At 42.5% G+C, this 23,535-nt stretch overlaps 1 long non-coding RNA gene across 2 annotated transcripts; it reads right to left on the minus strand.

Moving 5' to 3' along the window:
* Window positions 1-439: 439 nt before the first annotated feature.
* On the minus strand, window positions 440-21,181 carry LOC127655392 (uncharacterized). 2 transcript variants are annotated; one of them, XR_007972034.1, is made up of 3 exons: window positions 21,059-21,181; window positions 8,557-8,624; window positions 440-738 (listed from the first exon to the last, which is right to left on the minus strand). It is a non-coding gene; the product is annotated as an uncharacterized LOC127655392 (long non-coding RNA). The 2 variants fall into 2 exon arrangements; XR_007972033.1 differs by lacking the exon at window positions 21,059-21,181 and adding an exon at window positions 15,388-15,510.
* Between the last annotated feature and the right edge of the window lie 2,354 nt (window positions 21,182-23,535).

The raw sequence follows: 23,535 nt of genomic DNA on the forward strand, positions 1-23,535 counted from the left end.
CTGGAGGTTTTTATTCAATGTTATGTCAGCAGAACGATCCAAAACACTTTAAATCTCTCACAGCCTCGTTTTCATTCCTGTCAAAAATTAAACACGGTCCATGTACTTTCAGTTAACACGTTGCATTTTATTGTAAACATTTGTACATTGATATAAACTGTAAATATAATCAATAAATGATTATTACTCTACAACACATTACTTTGAATGTTTGATGTTGATCAATAGAGGTCAGTGTTTCTACATCTAATGCACTTCAGCCACAAAAATGATCATGTTTGTTCTTTAAAAAGCAATACGAATTGTTTTTGTTGATGACTACAAATGTTCTCATCAATATGTGTGAGCATTCATTTTGTTTACTATGAACTTTATCTAAATAAAAAGTTTAAATCAACTCTTCTGTAAACCTTACAAATAACACGTCCTCATGCCCAGAAGAAAGTGTTATTGCTCACGGGTTGCTCAGAAGACTTAATGTCGTTTTTATCTGATTTGTCTCAATGTTTCTACTAAAATTCCCCAGGTGAAATCAAAATGATTGGCCATTTCATGAATGTCAGCTAAAAATGAGAGGAATTAGAACGGTCCAGACGTATTTCCGGATCCTTTCAATAAAGTCTCTTTTTCAAGGTACGTCAGTCCAATTGGCGGCTGTTTTTGGCCATTTGTTTTTGCTCCAACTCGCGCCGGGGTTCCGGGGTGAGGGTCCGGACTCTCCCTGCTCCATTCCTGGACCTGTAAAGACACCAGCAGGTAGAGACCGGACCAAAATATTGTGGCAAATCCGAGCACAGTCTGAGACATGCTGAGATTTTATCTCATTGTTGTCTTGGAGGAACAATAGAGACATTAAAGAAATCTCTGTTGTGTGAAGGTTAAACCATGTGTTGTATCAAATCAAAGGAAACATTAATTAACCAAACACATGAAGTTAATCATAAACAGGGGCGGGTGGCTGGTGGGAGCACCGGGTGGTTTCCCGGTGGGCCGCTGGGTAATTTGGGCCGGCCCATTGCTGTGCAAGTACCGGCCCATCCTACAGGCGATATAGGCGGCCGCAGACCCCATTACAGAATGATTATTAAAAAAACTCTATAAGGTAAAGCCAATACAACGGCTTTCATTTAGAAAAACGGAAATGACTTTTATTTTGAAATTCCTTACACATCATAATGCATTTTCGTATGTGCGCATTAACTCGCGTGAACATCATTATTTGACAAACAAATCACAATAATTGTGACAACCAAAGACAACTTATGAAGTACAAGATGAGCTCTGAATAATCATTAAATGACAAATAACTGCAAGTTACAACAAATAAAATACAAAATAAAATAAAAAAACAGCAATCTATAGCAAATCTGCAAACAGTAAAGATATGAGCAGTACATTCTACATTAATCATTTGCATAATTGATTCATACCGCAGGGAGCTGAAGTGTGACTTACTGAATAATGTTCACACCTGATAAAAATGTAGGAAATAAGTCATGAAAAATATTACTTTGTGTGTCTTTGAGGCTTACTTTGTTTAAAGGATAGTAGAAACTTCACTTTTTCTCAAGATTAATCTGGAGAAGGAGTTAAAACACTGCAGATATAAAGACAAACTCACATAGAGTGAAAATATGAGCAATTATTCTGCGAAATATATGCAAAGTTCTACACTTTAAGAGGTGTGTTTATTTTGTTTTGACATGACTAGCAGTCAATAGAAATGTCAGATTTTTTTTCAGTCAGGTTTTAATTTATTATCTGTTGGTATATGATAGAGTCCATGATGCCATGTATCATGGACTCTGGGACAAGATGTCCAGGACCACTGGGAGAAAAACAGCCCCAGAACATTAAAGATCCAGCACCATGTTTAACCATGGGCATTGGGTACTTCTTCATCTCTGTGTGCGCCAAACCCATCTCTGGTGTTTCCTGCCAAAAAGCAATTTTTTGTTTCATCTGACCACAGAACCCGTCGCATTTGAAGTTCCAGTAGTGTCTGGCAAACTGAAGATGCTTGAGTTTGTTGTTGGATGAGAGCAGAGGCTTTGGCCCTCCCAAAAAACTGGTGATGTAGATATTATTTTTTAGACTTTCTGACCCCAAGACCCAACTCATTTCTGCAGTTCTCCAGCTGTGATCCTCGGAGATTCACTGTGTGTGGCGGCAATATAGACACACGTCCTTTTCCAGGCCGCTTCTTAAGATCTCCAGTTGATTGGAACTTGTTAATTATTGCCCTGATGGTGGAAATGGGTATTTTCAAAGCTTTGGCTATTTTCTTATAGCCACTTCCCATTTTGGGAAGCTCAACAACCTTTTGCCGCACATCAGAGCTAAAGTGTGACTTGCTTAATAATGCTTACGCCTGATAAAAATTCAGGAAATAAGTCATGAAAAATATTACTTTGTGTCTGTGTGAGTCTTTGAGGCTTACTTTGTTTAAAGGATAGTAGAATCTGGAGAAGGAGTTAAAACACTGCAGATATAAAGACAAACTCACATAGAGTGAAAATATGAGCAATTAATCTGCGAAATATATGCAAAGTTCTACACGTTAAGAGGTGTTTTATTTTGTTTTGACATGACTAGCAGTCAATAGAAATGTCTGATTTTTTTCTATACAAAAATTTTAAATTGAGCCGGAAAATGAAATCACTGAGCCGGTGTGTTATGTTGTGGTGTGTTGCTGGGACGGGTTTGGTTGGCCGCTCCGGGCCAGAAAGTCCAGGGTCACTTTTTAGTCCCAGTCCGCCCCTGATTATACAGGTCAATATACAGACCAAATCAATTTATTTCCCACAGAAGCAGAACGGCTCTTACCTTCTACAAGACAAAATACTTTCTGGATGAAGACTATCAGATTTCCTTGGAGAGAGACTGTGGGTTATTATTATATTGAATTATCCGTAGGAGCCGGTGAAGGTGGCCGATAACATGGACTTCATTCTGACCTATGAAGTAGCGAATGTCACGGCACTGAAACGCTGAGATGTTTCTCCTCTCTGCTCAGCTGCTGATCGTTCAGAAACACAATGAGCTCTCGCTGGGCTCAACGTTCATGTCATTATCTAATAGCAACAACTGTGAAAGCACAAGCCTTTGAAACTGTTGGACACACCTACTCATTCTTCATGATTACTGTTATTTAATGAAATAACACAAATGGAAATATGGGAATTCTGCAGTGACCAAAATGTGAAACTGTCTTATATGTATTTGACCACCGTTTATCTAGATCACAAAGTTGTATTTGTTGTTATGTTTGTCTTAATCCATTTCTATTTATCTTTCAGGTCCACAGAAATCTTCTGCAATTAAAGGAGTAGTTCACCTAAAAAGGAAAGCTTTCGTTATTTACTCACCCTCATGTCGTTGCAAACCAGTATAATATAATTTTTTCTGGAAGACAATAAAAAGCCATCATAGAAGTACCATTAAAGACTCATAAAAGTGTTTTAAAAGTAGTCATGCACTATAATGCAAGTCTAATCAAAGAAAACTATTATTTATTTATTTTTCTTTCCAATTTGTAACGCCCAATTCCCAATGTGCTCCACGTCCTCGTGGTGGCGCAGTGACTTGCCTCAATCTGGGTGGTAGAAGTCGAATCTCAGTTGCTTCCGCGTCTGAGACCGTGAATTTGCGCATCTTATCACGTGACTTGTTGAGTGCGTTACCGTGGAGACGTAGCTGCATGTGGAGGCTTCACGCTATTCTCCGCGGCATCCACGCACAACTCACCACACGCCCCACCGAGAGCGAGAACCACATTATAGTGACCACGAGGAGGTTACCCCATGTGACTCTACCCTCCCTAGCAACCGGGCCAATTTGGTTGCTAAGGAGACCTGACTGGAGTCACGCCCTGGATTCAAACTCACGACTCCAGCGGTGATAGTCAGCATCTATACTATCTGAGCTTGCCAGGCCCCCCAAGCGCCCTTTTTAAGAGCGCAATCATTAGGCACAACTCAATGCATTAAGTCGTGAGCGCAAAGTCAGTGAAGTTTTGGTATTTTTGGGCAAGCATGCGCCAAAGTCTAGGCGCAAGTGGGTTTGGCAACACACACATCATGACTACTATTTACAGTGATTGTATCGGAACGCACGTCACTCCTACCGGTCGATACTGATTATGAAATAATAAATACATTTATTGAAACACAGTATCATAAATTAAAATTACACTTCAAACATAACAAAAATATAATAAAAATAACTAAATGGTCAATAAAATCATACTAATTCCAAACATTTTACTCTCTCCAAATTCTTCCACCGGCCCCTTTTGCAGTGACTTAAAAATCCCTCAACGACAACAGGTAGCAAAATATGAATTAATTATTGATTATAAATACAATTGCACATATAAACATAATGCTAATAATTGTAAAATAAGCAATAACCTTTAGATAGTTTAACACAATCTCATAATTATTCACAACAGTGATTGAAGAGACTTAATTTAATGTTCAAATACATTTTCATGATCTGAACTTTATCACCACCTGCTGGTGAAATCTCCAAACTGCAAATGCAGGAACTGAATTTAGACTTTGCGCCGAGTTAAGACGTGGTATTGAAACGTCTTAGCGCAACATCCAAATTATTAGGAAGATAGCGAATTGCACTTTGAGCCACTTTATTTACATTCAATACACACACAGTACAGTAACCTCCCTCCCACCCATGCCCACCCATGCCCACTTGTGCTTCGCGCTGGCACGAAAAATCGGATAACGCGTTGCACACGGTTGTGGCGTGTAGCGCTGTGCTTTGTGCACTCACGAAAATAGTGCTCTAATTAAATTCTATATTTGTTTTTTAATTGAAACATGTAAAAAAATACTCTTTAGCTAAGTATTATTTGTGATAATGTTATCATGTATCAATCCTAAAATAGGAAACCTTGTCATATTTACTCGCTAATTTGAGTAAATTGTACTTAACTTTTCGAATCTGGTGTTCCCAGCATGCTTAAATAACGAACGAGCTTTCATGGTCTCACTGTTTGCAAGTATATTTTCACAACTATTATTGAAGATTTTGCCATTACCTTTGGTATCGTCTTGTTTTGTTACATCTGATGTTCATTTTCAGACTCAAAATTATGCATTTGTAATAATAAAAACCGAATCTATTAATTGTTACCATCATTGCGTGTTGAGGTCTTCATGCACAGCTCCGAATTGAGATCCCGTTGCTTGTAACGCAAGGTGACGTTGTCTAATTATGTTCCTCCCTTTGGAAAGCTACCATATGTCAATAGGTACAATATATAATGTGTTAATAATAAAAGTTAGCTTTTTTTTATAGTCAAGACCAATAATTACCATTATTACTGCAATTAAAACAAACCATTATAACCACTGGTGACCTGTAATGGATCAAATGTGTCCCACCAAAACATCATAACTTACGCTAAATCACAATTTGTTCAACTTGAAAATACTAAATTAGACTTTCAGATCGAATTGTTGTTTTCTGATTGACTGTTTAACTACTGCAGTTTCCAGTCTCTCTAGAGGAGCTCTCGTGCATCACGTCCACTTATTTAAATTGCCTTCTAAAGGCCAGGACTTGGATCAGAACAATATCCTTTGGCTTTGGCTCTCTGGCCCCCCTCTATCTCATTTATTTTTATGCAGAGTTAGGACAGCGCTTTGGCACTTTTCCACCGTTAAGGTAGGCAAGAGGCCCGGCTCCTGAATGCTTATGATGAATCAGTCGATTTCAGTTCAATAAAAGTGCACAATTGCTTCATTCTACTCCATTTGGCTTCGGCAGGATTTGTGGGGTGACGGGGGGCACCCCATTCTTTTTTAAGTAAGTCATGTTGTTTGGTTGAGACAATATACACTAGTGAATAAATAATGAAATGGTCTGCATCTAATTACTGCACAAAAGCTTTATTATAACCACAGGTATGTCTGCATATCCGTCCTTAAAGAGAATTCCAGGGGAAACTCGACGGAAATTAATTGACTCCAAGATATTCAGGAAAATGCAGGAAGGTCTCTGTGCAGATACTTTCTAGAATGTTTACATAAAGCTGGTAAGTATTTTGTACTGATTATAACTAGACAAGTTCATTCCACTTTTGATGGTCAAGAAGGAAGAAACTTCTAGATCTCTGGACAGAAAGGCCCCCTTCGTGTGGAGAGTTCAGAAATCTATCCGTCTGGAGCCCAGCTGGACAGCAGCCTGCAGTTTGGTATTTGGAGAAACTGAATTAGATTCTGGTAGCTATGTTTTACTATTTTGACCTAGGCCAGTAGGGTGAGATCTTTTGGGGGGGTGGTTGACCCTGACCCTGACCATTAGGGTGGGTAAGGTACTCTTGTTTCGCCATCCAACCAGGGAAGGGGGTGTCAGATGTTTCAAGGTGGCTGAAGGAGAATCTAACCCACCCTATCTTTTAGGGTAAAGATTGGGTTAGGGTTGGGTTTAGGATCAATACAGATGTAATTTAACGCAGGTGCTTTAAATGTAAGCCGAGGCAACTGGCCATCGGGAGAACTGAGACTTTTTCCAATGGGCCAGCCACGAAACAGGGCCACGATATGCCAAAGTGGGCTGCGATATGCAGACGGAAACAGCAAAACACATTGCCACAACGCCCCCACCCCCCCTCGGTTTTTGTTCCCAGTCCACCCCTGAATGTAAGCACAATGCTGCACCACATATGTACAGCACATAACAAGTACATTGTATCAAATGCTTAAAGGAGAAGTGTGTAATATCTGCACAACTAGTGACACCAAACGGAATTATAAAAATGACTGTTTTCAATTAACCTTTGCCAACACCTGTGTGGCAGGGCGGAGGGCGGGCTGGGTCGTCATTCTGCACACCCGACTCCTAATCAAGCTAATTAGCACTTGAGAGGGATAAAGGCCGACCAAAGATGGCAGTGCGACAGTGAGAGAGACCTGTGTGTGTTTGTCTTTTTGGTTCAGTTTTATATTAAACTATTATTTATATCATCAAGCCGGTTCTCGCCTCCTCCTGTCCATTAATCCCTTTACACTGGTGCCGAAACTGGGGAAGTGCAGTAGTGGAGTTCTCAGCGCTACCATTCACCCCAAAGGAGCAGCCGTGGCCATCCGCCGTAGGACGGAGGAGCTCGGCCGCCTGGAAGCAGAGGAATGGCCGCCGACCGTGAGGGGAGTAGGGACTCCCAACCAACCGCCTGGAGCAGTTACCGCTGCCAGCGGCAGGGGAGACCCCTACCGTCCGGCAAAAACGTGGCGGGGTGTTCCATGCGCCTGGGGCCGGAGGAATGCCTCTGATCCACCCAGGGAGGCACGGGTGTTGTCCGTTGGAGGGTGAGATGGAGGAGTGGCCGAGGACCAAGCTACGGTGTATCGGAGAACCAGCGAGTAAGTGTTTTTTTCTCTCTCTCTTCCACTGCCACTCTGTGTTGGCCTTCCCTCTCATTTTTTAAACGTTTTGTTAATTTAGCACGATCGCTGTTACGCCGTGTAGGTGCCACACTTTTTTTTGTTTCCCTCCCCTTGTCCCCTCCCTCATCCAGGTAGACGTGGGTGACCTGCTGGCAAATGGAGCAGAAGGCACTCCCCTCCCCAGGGAAAGGGGGGGGGGGGGGTGTACGTCATGCCAGGGGCTCCCCAGCCTGAGAGAATGAGGAAGGAATGTGGCTGGGCGGAGGGCGGTGCCGGGTCATGATTCCGCATACCTGGTCCCTAATCAGGCTAATTAGCCCTCGAGAGGGATCAAGGCCGATCGAAGATGGCAGTGCGACAGAGAGAGAGATTTACGGACAGCTGTCCGACACCTTTGTGTGTTTGTCTTTTTGATTCAGTTTTATATTAAAACTATTATTTATATTATCAAGCCGGTTCTCGCCTCGCTTTTGACGTGACGTGATTGACATGTTACAGTGACGTCACTTTTTCCTCGCTGCTGCCATATTTGTGACCATCAGCGGGAGGAAACATTTGAATATGTCTGATCTTAATCATAACACGAAGCAAGTGCATGTTGCATCTCAGCGTTGCCGAGAGGGCCGCTCGTGTACATTAACGTGAGTGTTGCTCTACAGTCCATTCTCAATTCTCTCGAGTGGAGCAACGGTTTGAAGAGTATCTCTCCGAGCAAGGTTAGGTAAACCGTAGACATGCTTACAACTAGTAACCCGAGTAGCCTACATGTCATTAGGTATGTTCAATGATCACTCGCTTCCGCCACGTTGGCGAAGCATTCCTAGCATGGAGAATGTTTCCGGTTAATGTTGTTTTAAATCAGAGATCTTAAGCTTGACGCCCTCATGCGTTACGAGATAAGGAAAGAGTCAGAAGCTTGACTAATGACAGTCTTTAGAAATCGATTTGAATTACGTTGCTTTATGATTTACCACCAGTAAAATCACTGTGAATATCTACTGCAGATTTTGGAGAGTAATGAGTCGATCAACAGCAGCATGTTGGATGCATTTGTGGTTTGTGTTGCAGAAGCAGGTGATTTGCGGTCATTCAGTCATGAAATAACTAAAGCCTGAACAAACAGCTGGTGAGAGAAGAAGTTCACCTTCATGAAGTTGCCCGTAATCTGTGTGACATCTCGTGGGTTTATTCATCTGGAGGTGATCGCTCGACCTGAAAGGAAAGATGAGATCATATTCACACAACTCGCTAATCAACACAATTACAATTAAACTGCTTTACTTTCAATCTAATTCAGTCTGAAAACAGAGAACTGCAGATTCCAGTAAGAGTTTGGATTTCAGGTGCTTCACTTTTCTCTTTCTTTCCTTCTTTCATTTTCTTTCTTTAATACTTTCTTTCTTCCTTCCTTCCTTTCATTCATTCATTCTTTCTTTCTGTACTTCTTTCTTTCATTCTTTCTTTCTCTCTTTCTTTCATTCTTTGTTTCTCTTCTTTTCTTTCATTATTTATTTTTTTCTCATTCTTTCTCTCTCTCTCTCTCTCTTTCTTTTTCTCTTTCTTTCATTCTTTTTTCTCTTCTTTTCTTTTTCTCTTTCTTTTCTTTCTTTCATTCATTCTTCCTTTCATTCTTTGTTTCTCTTTCTTTCTTCTCTTTTTCTTCTTTTTCTCTTTCTTTTCTTTCTTTCATTATTTATGTTTCTTTCTTATTCTTTCATTCTTTCTCTCTTTCTTTCATTCTTTCTTTCTCTATTTCTTTTTTCTCTTTCTTTCTTTTCTTTCTTTCATTTTTTCTCTTCTTTTCTTTCTTTCATTCTTTCTTTCTCTCTTTCTTTTACTCTTTCTTTCTATTTCTTTCATTCTTTCTCTCTCTCTCTCCTTTTACTCTTTCTCTCTTTCTTTCATTCTTTCGCTCTTTCTTTCTTTTTTCTCTTCTTTTCTTTCTTTCATTATTTATTTTTCTTTCACATTCTCTTTCTTTTTCTTTATTAAGAAAACGTTTTTATAAAAAAAAAACGAATTATTAAAAATATATTCAAATTATTTAATATTCTGTACAAACATTAATACATCTGACATTTTAATTAGTTCATTTAGTAGACGCTTTATCCAAATCAAATTGTATGTTCAAGAAAACTTGACTGAATTTTGAATAAACTCAATAATTTGTCAAATTTATTTCAGAGAGAGTGATGAAGGTCATCCAAGAGTGTGTGTTTGAGTTCTTCACATATTTTCACAGTAGTGTAAGTATTCGTTATTATGCGAGAGTGCGTTTATGAAAACCTCATGGAAGTAATTACGGTGACACCAAAAGAAATGACCTTGTTTGGTTCTGCTGTTGTCATGGGGGTAAATACATTTCTCAAAACTACACTGGCTTGTCAAGAACCTGTTGGCTCATTTTCAGCGTTCGTCAGCGTTTCATGCACTTGATTCTCATCCCCTGACCTGACCTCTCATGCACAATGCAAAACATCCACCACTCCAATAGAGAGTTTACAAACAGCAATGACCTTCAGTCATCTTCCAGGAGGGTAAACGAAAAGACACGTATAGTCTGAGATTGAAATTGCACACACAAATGGGAAAGTACGAGCACTTTTTTGTCTAACTAGACAGTTTCAAGGCCCAAAGAATCTGCAATAACACATAAACACACACACAGGTTATTATTTAGTCTCTCTGTGACTCTTTAACATGATGGCAGTGATGTGTTTTCTCTCCTGTTGCATTAATTTAGCATTAAAGTGAAACAATACTTGCCTTTGTGTTTTTGTTTAGCAAAACAACGCATCGACTACAGTAAAACTTAACATGCATCCCTGCTTGTAATGGGCGGAAAATATGTGCTGGCACCAGATCTGGCCTTAATTGTGTCTACACATTTACACACTAGGTTTCCTGCCATCCTGTAAACGGAGCTTTCAGCCAAACTTTCTAGTTAGAAACACTTTTCTTGCATTATCAGGAGGCCTGGCATCTGAGCCGTGGCATGACCTTATTCCACACAGAGGTCATTGAACTCCTGCAGATATCAGTGCTCTGAACTATTTGTGAATCAGAGATTAAATTAATATCAAGAGCAAGTCTCAAAACCATTTAGAGTTTCACTTCAGTGTAATACAGCTCTGCCAAATCAAACTGACATGAGATTCATGCAATGCATCAGAGAGACAATTACACAGATTGTACTTCTGTTTCTAACTCATTAAGGGAATGTTCGTTACAAGAGAAAAGAAATGCCTGAATATCATGTGAGGAGCTATTTGAACACTGACCGTTTAATTTTTGAGGGAGTGATTCTGATATTTATTACCATGGTTTTGGCGTTTTTGTATATTACTATGGCTTACCATGCATATAATGGTTAAAGTATGGTTACTCTAGTAAAAGCATGGTAAATTAATGGTTTTACTACAAATATCATAGTTAGCCCTTAATCACTGTTTGGGTCGTCCCAAATCAATGCTGTTTATTTAAATAAAAATGGTTTCCTTGGGGGTCTCAGCAAGTATTGACGCTGACTATCACACCTGGAGTCGTGAGTTTGAATCCAGGGCATGCTGAGGGACTCCAGTCAGGTCTCCTAAGCAACCAAATTGGCCCGGTTGCTAGGGAGGGTAGAGTCACATGGGGTAACCTCCTCGACCCCACATAGGAAACGAATGGCTGAGACTATAACACAGAGCATGTCAAATGAAAATCAATAAATCAGAAAATGCAGAACACAATCCCACAAATATGAAGGGGTGAGACTATAAAAAATGCACAATGCAGAACACACACTCACACACTCTCTCTCTCTCACACACACACACGCACACACACACACGTGTTGTGTTTCCATGTTTTATGGGGACTTTCCAGAGACATAATGATTTTTACCCCCTAAACCCAACACATCCCCTAAACCCGACACATCCCCTAAACCCAACACAACCCCTAAACCCAACACAACCCCTAAACCCAACACATCCCCTAAACCCAACACATCCCCTAAACCCAACACAACCCCTAAACCCAACACAACCCCTAAACCCAACACATCCCCTAAACCCAACACAACCCCTAAACCCAACACATCCCCTAAACCCAACACATACCCTATACCCGACACAACCCCTAAACCCAACACAACCCTTAAACCCAACACATCCCCTAAACCCAACACAACCCCTAAACCCAACACAACCCCTAAACCCAACACAACCCTTAACCCAAACACATCCCCTAAACCCAACACAACCCTTAAACCCAACACATCCCCTAAACCCAACACAACCCCTAAACCCGACACATACCCTATACCCGACACAACCCCTATACCCAACACAACCCTTAAACCCAACACATCCCCTAAACCCAACACAACCCCTAAACCCAACACATCCCCTAAACTCAACACATCCCCTAAACCCAACACAACCCCTAAACTCAACACATCCCCTAAACCCAACACATACCCTAAACCCAACACATACCCTATACCCGACACAACCCCTAAACCCAACGCAACCCCTAAACCCAACGCAACCCCTAAACCCAACACATCCCCTGAACCCAACGCAACCCTTAAACCCAACGCAACCCTTAAACCCAACGCAACCCCTAAACCCAACGCAACCCCTAAACCCAAAGCAACCCCTAAACCCAACACAACCCTTAAACCCAACACAACCCCTAAACCAAACACAACCCTTAAACCCAACACATCCCCTAAACCCAACACATGCCCTAAACCCAACACAACCCCTAAACCCAACACATACCCTATACCCGACGCAACCCCTAAACCCAACGCAACCCCTAAACCCAACGCAACCCCTAAACCCAACACATCCCCTAAACCCAACACAACCCCTAAACCAAACACAACCCTTAAACCCAACACAACCCTTAAACCCAACACAACCCCTAAACCCAACACATCCCCTAAACCCAACACATGCCCTAAACCCAACACAACCCCTAAACCCAACACATACCCTATACCCGACGCAACCCCTAAACCCAACGCAACCCCTGAACCCAACGCAACCCCTGAACCCAACGCATCCCCTGAACCCAACGCAACCCTTAAACCCAACGCAACCCCTAAACCCAACGCAAACCCTAAACCCAACACAACCCTTAAACCCAACACAACCCTTAAACCCAACACAACCCCTAAACCAAACACAACCCTTAAACCCAACACATCCCCTAAACCCAACACATCCCCTAAACCCAACACAACCCCTAAACCCAACACAACCCCTAAACCCGACACATACCCTATACCCGACACATACCCTATACCCGACACAACCCCTAAACCCAACACAACCCCTAAACCCAACACATCCCCTAAACCCAACACATCCCCTAAACCCAACACAACCCTTAACCCAAACACATCCCCTAAACCCAACACAACCCTTAAACCCAACACATCCCCTAAACCCAACACAACCCCTAAACCCAACACATACCCTATACCCGACACAACCCCTAAACCCAACACAACCCTTAAACCCAACACATCCCCTAAACCCAACACAACCCCTAAACCCAACGCAACCCCTAAACCCAACACATCCCCTGAACCCAACGCAACCCTTAAACCCAACGCAACCCCTAAACCCAACGCAACCCCTAAACCCAAAGCAACCCCTAAACCCAACACAACCCTTAAACCCAACACAACCCCTAAACCAAACACAACCCTTAAACCCAACACAACCCCTAAACCCAACACATCCCCTAAACCCAACACATGCCCTAAACCCAACACAACCCCTAAACCCAACACATACCCTATACCCGACGCAACCCCTAAACCCAACGCAACCCCTAAACCCAACGCAACCCCTAAACCCAACACATCCCCTAAACCCAACACAACCCCTAAACCAAACACAACCCTTAAACCCAACACAACCCCTAAACCCAACACATCCCCTAAACCCAACACATGCCCTAAACCCAACACAACCCCTAAACCCAACACATACCCTATACCCGACGCAACCCCTAAACCCAACGCAACCCCTAAACCCAACACAACCCTTAAACCCAACGCAACCCCTGAACCCAACGCAACCCCTAAACCCAACGCAACCCCTAAACCCAACGCAACCCCTAAACCCAACACAACCCTTAAACCCAACACAACCCTTAAACCCAACACAACCCCTAAACCAAACACAACCCTTAAACCCAACACAACCCCTAAACCCAACACATCCCCTAAACCCAACACAACCCTTAAACCCAACACAAACCCTAAACCCAACACATACCCTATACCCGACACATACCCTATACCCAACACAACCCTTAAACCCAACACAACCCCTAAACCCAACACATCCCCTAAACCCAACACATCCCCTAAACCCAACACAACCCCTAAACCCAACACATCCCCTAAACCCAACACAACCCTTAAACCCAACACATCCCCTAAACCCAACACAACCCCTAAACCCAACACAACCCTAAACCCAACACAACCCCTAAACCCAACACAACCCTTAAACCCAACACATACCCCTAAACCCAACACAACCCCTAAACCCAACACATCCCCTAAACCCAACACATACCCCTAAACCCAACACAACCCCTAAACCCAACACAACCCCTAAACCCAACACATACCCCTAAACCCAACACAACCCCTAAACCCAACACATCCCATACCAACCCCTAAACCCAACACAACCCCTAAACCCAACACAACCCCTAAACCCAACACATCCCCTAAACCCAACACAACCCCTGAATCCCAACACAACCCCTAAACCCAACACAACCCCTAAACCCAACACAACCCCTAAACCCAACACTAACCCCTAAACCCAACACAACCCCTAAACCCAACACAACCCTTAAACCCAACACTACCCCTAAACCCAACACAACCCCTAAACCCAACACAACCCCTAAACCCAACACAACCCCTAAACCCAACACATCCCCTAAACCCAACACATACCCCTAAACCCAACACATCCCCTAAACCCAACACAACCCTAAACCCAACACAACCCCTAAACCCAACGCATCCCTAAACCCAACACAACCCCTAAACCCAACACAACCCCTAAACCCAACACAACCCCTAAACCCAACACAACCCCTAAACCCAACACTACCCCTAAACCCAACACAACCCCTAAACCCAACACATCCCCTAAACCCAACACAACCCCTAAACCCAACACAACCCTAAACCCAACACAACCCTAAACCCAACACAACCCCTAAACCCAACACAACCCCTAAACCCAACACACCCCTAAACCCAACACACCCCTAAACCCAACATAACCCTAAACCCAACACAACCCCTAAACCCAACACACCCCTAAACCCAACACAACCCTAAACCCAACACTACCCCTAAACCCAACACAACCCCTAAACCCAACACACCCCTAAACCCAACACAACCCCTAAACCCAACACATCCCCTAAACCCAACACATCCCTAAACCCAACACATCCCCTAAACCCAACACATCCCCTAAACCCAACACAACCCCTAAACCCAACACATCCCCTAAACCCAACACATCCCCTAAACCCAACACAACCCCTAAACCCAACACATCCCCTAAACCCAACACATCCCCTAAACCCAACACATCCCCTAAACCCAACACATCCCCTAAACCCAACACAACCCCTAAACCCAACACAACGAAGATACCAAAAGAGCTTTATTGTGACCAACATGGAGAGGAAACGGTTGTTAAAAGCAACAGCAGCAAAATAGCGCCCTCAACTGACAATTGTTCTCATTTTAAATGATTGACATGAAAACTCACCAATTTCTGCTCATTTTAAATAAACCAAAGGAACTGTAATTGGTGAGTTTTCATGTCAATCAGACGGTCTCTTCCTGTCCAAGTAGGCGGGTCTTGGCCAGAACAAGCCGGAACCAGACTTACGCTGATAGTCAATAGTTTGGTTATGCGAGACGTACCTTGGGTTGACGGAGCTGAAGAGCTGTCACATGACCTCTGCACTCTTCTATCAGTCACAGTCAAGTGTTGCAGTGTTGAATGTTGACTTCCCTCGTTTTGCAGGTGTGCCTCATATATTCATCCATGCCACTTAAAGAAGACTGTCACTTAGTTGAAAAATGTCAAAGTTTCTTCTTCATTCACTCAGACAGCAGCAATGTGCTCAGCTGTTAGAGTAACCAGATGTGCAGAATGTCAGGTCCATCATTTCTTCTCGTTTATTCCAAACAAATTGCTTGCACATGGTCTGAGTGCTTTTGTCCCAGCAGCATTCGAAGCACTCCACATTTTTTACTCATTAAGCATGAGGAAGAGGACACTTGTCAGTTTGATTTATTAGCATACCTTTGTGATGACTACAAAGACGACTTTCACTGCTCGATGTCACTGAACGTCAGTTGAACAGTCGCTGGCAAATTAGTTCCAAAAACGTCAACGCGATCGCTCGCCAGTGATTAGCCGAGTTGACCTTTAAAGACAAATTCAAGTTGCTCTAGAAGAAACATGAGCTCACATTTTCACCCTTTGCGGTCAAACGTTTTTCCACTGTCAATAAGATGCCAGGTTAAATTATTGAAGAACATCTGGACTGGGTTGTCTATTTGTCGAAGATGTTTCATCACTCATCGGAGTGGATTCATTCATTGGACTCAGAGTCTGGAAGGAGGTGCTCTTGTATTGGCTCAAACAGTCGAAACCTTGAAGCGATTCTTCCATCTCATTCTATGATTTTTAAGTTTTGATAGTAGGTTCTGTGCTTGCGATTACTTCCACTAGCAGGACGCACTGTGGATTTGATCTTAATTAACAACACAGCTACACTGAACATGTGTGGTGCATCGCAATGTGTCAAACTATATCGCTTTTATCATAACCAGTGGAGCTGCACACAGGTCACTGACAAATAAGATCATCCAAAGTGATAAAATCGAGAAATTCAAAAATCTAGTTAAAACAAGTGTCAAGTTCGCAGAAACGTAATCATTGCAGGGTGTCATGCACCTGTTTTTTGAGGGGGCACCAAGGCCAACCTTGGGTCAACCTTGGGCCAACCTTGGGTCAAGCTTGGATCAACATTGGGTCAAGCTTGGGTCAAGCTTGGATCAACCTTGTGTCAACCTTGCGCCAACCTTGGGTCAACCTTGCGCCAACCTTGGGTCAAGCTTGGGTCAAGATTGGGTCAAGCTTGGATCAATACTGGGTCAACCGTGGATCAACCTTGGGTCAACCATGGATCAACCGTGGATCAACCTTTGGTCAACAGTGGATCAACCGTGGATCAACCTTTGGTCAACCTTGGGTTAGGGTCGCTTAACCCTTTTTGCTATCTTGCCACCTCCTTTGTGCATTTTCCATACACAACACAGAGGCGGTGCAAAAGGTGCCAGCACAAATGCAACGATGCCCACAATTGCTTCAGCTCAATAAATGATGAAAACATGTAGCCTATCTTTGATTGAGGCAATTACCCTGATGGCAAGCGTACATCACCTAAACGTCAATTTGATGTGTGTTTACATCTGGACGACGTATTTCTTATTTTGTTTGCTCTTCTGAAATACTTCTATAAGACATTTCCATGTGGATGTTCATCAGATGTCTTTGAGACGTTTATGATTTTGAATGTTTGTAATTCTGGTATTTTTAAGATGTTTAGCAGATGTTAAATAGATTGTTAATTAGATGTCACCGGCCACCTTTATCCCTCGCGCACCCCATCAGACTAATCGGGGACCGGGCGCGCATCGTTCCAGCCTGGCCCCACTCGCCTCCGCTCCACACTTACATATAGACATCTCTGCATATTAAACTGGGATAGAAGAAAGTATATGATCAACGAGCTTTAACATTGATGCTAGAACTAGTCTAAAATCTAACTTGCATATGGCTGGTGCACTAGCTCACTACTTACTGAATACTGCAAAGTGTATACTGCATATTGCCTACTATTTAAAAACAGCAGGCTTAATCTTCATAAACATTTCCAACAACAGTATGCAACACTTTTGCCAAGTGACCTCATCATGTTGGATGTGAAATTTAAGAGGCTATATGGCTAAGGACCAGCTTAGACCATCTATAAACCAGCTACCATAAATCAAAGTAACAATCTGAGATGATGTGTAGCTTCATCTACATCAAGTCATCGTCAGTCACTTCCAGTGTTGCTCCCACAACAACCAAATTAATTCATGTAAATAAGCTTGAGACAACCAGGTCCACATTGGAGACCCAAAACAAACTCTTCTGAGGACGCATGTAAACATAATTGGTTTTAAGGGGTTTTATTCACAGTATGTTTGCTTTGGAGAGTTCTTGGTCCACCGTTGCGTGTTAAGGCGGTTTTAAATGACAGAAAAATACAATTGGCTCAATTTGAAAATCAGCACAAGTTCTAAATTGCACAATGCCAGATCTTTTTTTCCTTTCCCACTAAAAACAGAAAATCGGTTTTGCTTCTTTGAGTTAAGAGATTAAGGTTTGGACTGAAGCTCAATCTGACATCTGTGTGGACTTACACAGCTGGCAATGATGTTGTGTGCCCGATCCCAAAGCATCTGCCAAAGAGCTATTGTTTGAAATGGAGGAAAAATTCCAGAGATCAACAACAATAAATCTTCATTTCAACACAAACTCTGTATTGTCTGTGGATGAGAGGACGAAGGAGTAACAGCAATACATTGATAAACCAGTGCATCTTTTTTTTTTGCATTCAATAGTGAACTGCAGCATTTGCTGTATTTATTTAATTGCTATAGGAAAACGAAAAGGAGACAATTCTTCCGGCTGTAAAATTGGCCACTCACTGTTGCTCACTGGTGAACACGCAAGATATAACATCGAAACTTGAATCGATAGAAATGCTCTGAAATGGGAACTTTAAACTAAGAAAGTAGAAAGACTGTCTGCAGTTCTGCGATGCATTTAGATGCATGATTATTTCACATAGGAAAAGAAACTTCCTTTAAACATCAATCAACCTGCCGTCTGTTCAATTACCGGATTTGATCTGAGATGTCGGACATAAAGAGATGTTGCCCTGGGCGTTCCAGGCGAATATGCCAAACATGTGGGTGCAAAGAGGGGGTGAGGGGAAACTTTTAAACATCCATGCTGATAATGAAATTGGACATCTAAATGAAACTCGGTTGTGTGGGTAGCGTTGCCTGAAGAAGGTCATACGCTTGAGCAATAGCCATAAAAAGTTATCTTTGTGAACAGCAGGAAGTTCATTCACATTCACATTTGATTAGTAAACAAAGGGACCAAAAAGGACCAGTGTTTGGGGAGTATCTGACTAAAAGTAGTGACGCTACAAACTTAACTACATTTGTGTGATGCTGGTTGAGTCCGTTTGTTTGGACAGGACATTTAAATGCATGGCATTGCACATGCTTTTAGACCTAAATAAGAGGGTGTTTCTTCTCCTTCATGCACTTTTATCAATGTGGACCTTTTGCACACTCTCACTGGTTGATTTAGTTGATTTAGTTAGTCTATTAACGATGTTGATTTCCGTTAAATGCTTCGACTGGCGCAGCGCCAAGAAAAGTGCCTCTGCTAAGAGATCTCTTAAAGTTTTTCACTGAAAACTGTTTGGGTGTAAAGAATAGTCTCTCAAGAGTCTCGCTGTCATTTGCTGCATATCACGGCGCCGGTTTGTGGCCCGTTCTGCATAACGCGGCGGCCCATTTCAGCTTATCACGTGCCATTCGGCTCGTTTCGCAGCCAGCCCTTCTCCCGAAGGCCAGTCCGCCTCTGGTAACGTCTCAAAAACATGAATAATCAACACTCCTGGAAACATAATCAACAATTTGGTGTGAAAAAAAAATCTGATTTCTATAGCTTGGTGTTATTTAAAAATAAGGGGAAAAGTGATATCTCCCTCGATTTTTTTTTTCGTTTTGTCTCACATTTCATCTCAAGCATGCTCTTCATCGACACGTTTGTTTATTTACACTACAAGTACACTAACGTTTGAAATCGGTTTGTTTAAATACAGATCAACCCTTGGGACATGAAAGTGCTGAATTTCAAGAAACACGCAGTTTTTAGTTTATTCATGTTTCAATTGATCATGGTGGGGGGTGGGGGGCTCTTTGCTGTCCAGGACTGGTTTATGTTGGTTAGTAATGATCTCGTTCTGGTTTGGAACGACATGAGGGTGCGTAAATGACAAATGATGACAAGAATTGAATTTTATTTTAACAGAAATATCTCGGCTTGGCTAAGAGTCTCTCGCATTCAATACATGCAGCCTCTCTTGGATATCACATGATGTTTTTCATCTTTTCGTGATATGCGGGTGGGTGTGTGACCTCCCATACTGTGATGATGATACTGCAATGAGATTCTGGAGCATCTGTGAAGAGTTAAAGCTGAGTAATTCAGTGTGAATTACTAACCCTAACCCTAAACCTAACCCTAACCCTAACCCTAACCCTAACCCTAAACCCAACACTACCCCTAAACCCAACACAACCCCTAAACCCAACACATCCCCTAAACCCAACACAACCCCTAAACCCAACACAACCCCTAAACCCAACACAACCCCTAAACCCAACACTACCCCTAAACCCAACACAACCCCTAAACCCAACACATCCCCTAAACCCAACACAACCCCTAAACCCAACACAACCCCTAAACCCAACACATCCCCTAAACCCAACACAACTCCTAATCCCAACACAACCCCTAAACCCAACACAACCCCTAAACCCAACACAACCCTTAAACCCAACACTACCCCTAAACCCAACACAACCCCTAAACCCAACACAACCCTTAAACCCAACACTACCCCTAAACCCAACACAACCCCTAAACCCAACACAACCCCTAAACCCAACACAACCCCTAAACCGAACACATCCCCTAAACCCAACCCATCCCCTAAACCCAACACAACCCCTAAACCCAACACATCCCCTAAACCCAACACAACCCCTAAACCCAACACATCCCCTAAACCCAACACAACCCCTAAACCCAACACATCCCCTAAACCCAACACATCCCCTAAACCCAACACAACCCCTAAACCCAACACACCCCTAAACCCAACACATCCCCTAAACCCAACACATCCCCTAAACCCAACACATCCCCTAAACCCAACACATCCCCTAAACCCAACACAACCCCTAAACCCAACACATCCCCTAAACCCAACACAACCCCTAAACCCAACACATCCCCTAAACCCAACACATCCCCTAAACCCAACACAACCCCTAAACCCAACACATCCCCTAAACCCAACACATCCCCTAAACCCAACACATCCCCTAAACCCAACACATCCCCTAAACCCAACACAACCCCTAAACCCAACACAACGAAGATACCAAAAAGAGCTTTATTGTGACCAACATGGAGAGGAAACGGTTGTTAAAAGCAACAGCAGCAAAATAGCGCCCTCAACTGACAATTGTTCTCATTTTAAATGATTGACATGAAAACTCACCAATTTCTGCTCATTTTAAATAAACCAAAGGAACTGTAATTGGTGAGTTTTCATGTCAATCAGACGGTCTCTTCCTGTCCAAGTAGGAGGGTCTTGGCCAGAACAAGCCGGAACCAGACTTACGCTGATAGTCAATAGTTTGGTTATGCGAGACGTACCTTGGGTTGACGGAGCTGAAGAGCTGTCACATGACCTCTGCACTCTTCTATCAGTCACAGTCAAGTGTTGCAGTGTTGAATGTTGACTTCCCTCGTTTTGCAGGTGTGCCTCATATATTCATCCATGCCACTTAAAGAAGACTGTCACTTAGTTGAAAAATGTCAAAGTTTCTTCTTCATTCACTCAGACAGCAGCAATGTGCTCAGCTGTTAGAGTAACCAGATGTGCAGAATGTCAGGTCCATCATTTCTTCTCGTTTATTCCAAACAAATTGCTTGCACATGGTCTGAGTGCTTTTGTCCCAGCAGCATTCGAAGCACTCCACATTTTTTACTCATTAAGCATGAGGAAGAGGACACTTGTCAGTTTGATTTATTAGCATACCTTTGTGATGACTACAAAGACGACTTTCACTGCTCGATGTCACTGAACGTCAGTTGAACAGTCGCTGGCAAATTAGTTCCAAAAACGTCAACGCGATCGCTCGCCAGTGATTAGCCGAGTTGACCTTTAAAGACAAATTCAAGTTGCTCTAGAAGAAACATGAGCTCACATTTTCACCCTTTGCGGTCAAACGTTTTTCCACTGTCAATAAGATGCCAGGTTAAATTATTGAAGAACATCTGGACTGGGTTGTCTATTTGTCGAAGATGTTTCATCACTCATCGGAGTGGATTCATTCATTGGACTCAGAGTCTGGAAGGAGGTGCTCTTGTATTGGCTCAAACAGTCGAAACCTTGAAGCGATTCTTCCATCTCATTCTATGATTTTTAAGTTTTGATAGTAGGTTCTGTGCTTGCGATTACTTCCACTAGCAGGACGCACTGTGGATTTGATCTTAATTAACAACACAGCTACACTGAACATGTGTGGTGCATCGCAATGTGTCAAACTATATCGCTTTTATCATAACCAGTGGAGCTGCACACAGGTCACTGACAAATAAGATCATCCAAAGTGATAAAATCGAGAAATTCAAAAATCTAGTTAAAACAAGTGTCAAGTTCGCAGAAACGTAATCATTGCAGGGTGTCATGCACCTGTTTTTTGAGGGGGCACCAAGGCCAACCTTGGGTCAACCTTGGGCCAACCTTGGGTCAAGCTTGGATCAACATTGGGTCAAGCTTGGGTCAAGCTTGGATCAACCTTGTGTCAACCTTGCGCCAACCTTGGGTCAACCTTGCGCCAACCTTGGGTCAAGCTTGGGTCAAGATTGGGTCAAGCTTGGATCAATACTGGGTCAACCGTGGATCAACCTTGGGTCAACCATGGATCAACCGTGGATCAACCTTTGGTCAACAGTGGATCAACCGTGGATCAACCTTTGGTCAACCTTGGGTTAGGGTCGCTTAACCCTTTTTGCTATCTTGCCACCTCCTTTGTGCATTTTCCATACACAACACGAGAGGCGGTGCAAAAGGTGCCAGCACAAATGCAACGATGCCCACAATTGCTTCAGCTCAATAAATGATGAAAACATGTAGCCTATCTTTGATTGAGGCAATTACCCTGATGGCAAGCGTACATCACCTAAACGTCAATTTGATGTGTGTTTACATCTGGACGACGTATTTCTTATTTTGTTTGCTCTTCTGAAATACTTCTATAAGACATTTCCATGTGGATGTTCATCAGATGTCTTTGAGACGTTTATGATTTTGAATGTTTGTAATTCTGGTATTTTTAAGATGTTTAGCAGATGTTAAATAGATTGTTAATTAGATGTCACCGGCCACCTTTATCCCTCGCGCACCCCATCAGACTAATCGGGGACCGGGCGCGCATCGTTCCAGCCTGGCCCCACTCGCCTCCGCTCCACACTTACATATAGACATCTCTGCATATTAAACTGGGATAGAAGAAAGTATATGATCAACGAGCTTTAACATTGATGCTAGAACTAGTCTAAAATCTAACTTGCATATGGCTGGTGCACTAGCTCACTACTTACTGAATACTGCAAAGTGTATACTGCATATTGCCTACTATTTAAAAACAGCAGGCTTAATCTTCATAAACATTTCCAACAACAGTATGCAACACTTTTGCCAAGTGACCTCATCATGTTGGATGTGAAATTTAAGAGGCTATATGGCTAAGGACCAGCTTAGACCATCTATAAACCAGCTACCATAAATCAAAGTAACAATCTGAGATGATGTGTAGCTTCATCTACATCAAGTCATCGTCAGTCACTTCCAGTGTTGCTCCCACAACAACCAAATTAATTCATGTAAATAAGCTTGAGACAACCAGGTCCACATTGGAGACCCAAAACAAACTCTTCTGAGGACGCATGTAAACATAATTGGTTTTAAGGGGTTTTATTCACAGTATGTTTGCTTTGGAGAGTTCTTGGTCCACCGTTGCGTGTTAAGGCGGTTTTAAATGACAGAAAAATACAATTGGCTCAATTTGAAAATCAGCACAAGTTCTAAATTGCACAATGCCAGATCTTTTTTCCTTTCCCACTAA

Source organism: Xyrauchen texanus, chromosome 14, assembly GCF_025860055.1.
Source record: "Xyrauchen texanus isolate HMW12.3.18 chromosome 14, RBS_HiC_50CHRs, whole genome shotgun sequence".
In the NCBI taxonomy this organism is placed as follows: domain Eukaryota; kingdom Metazoa; phylum Chordata; class Actinopteri; order Cypriniformes; family Catostomidae; genus Xyrauchen; species Xyrauchen texanus.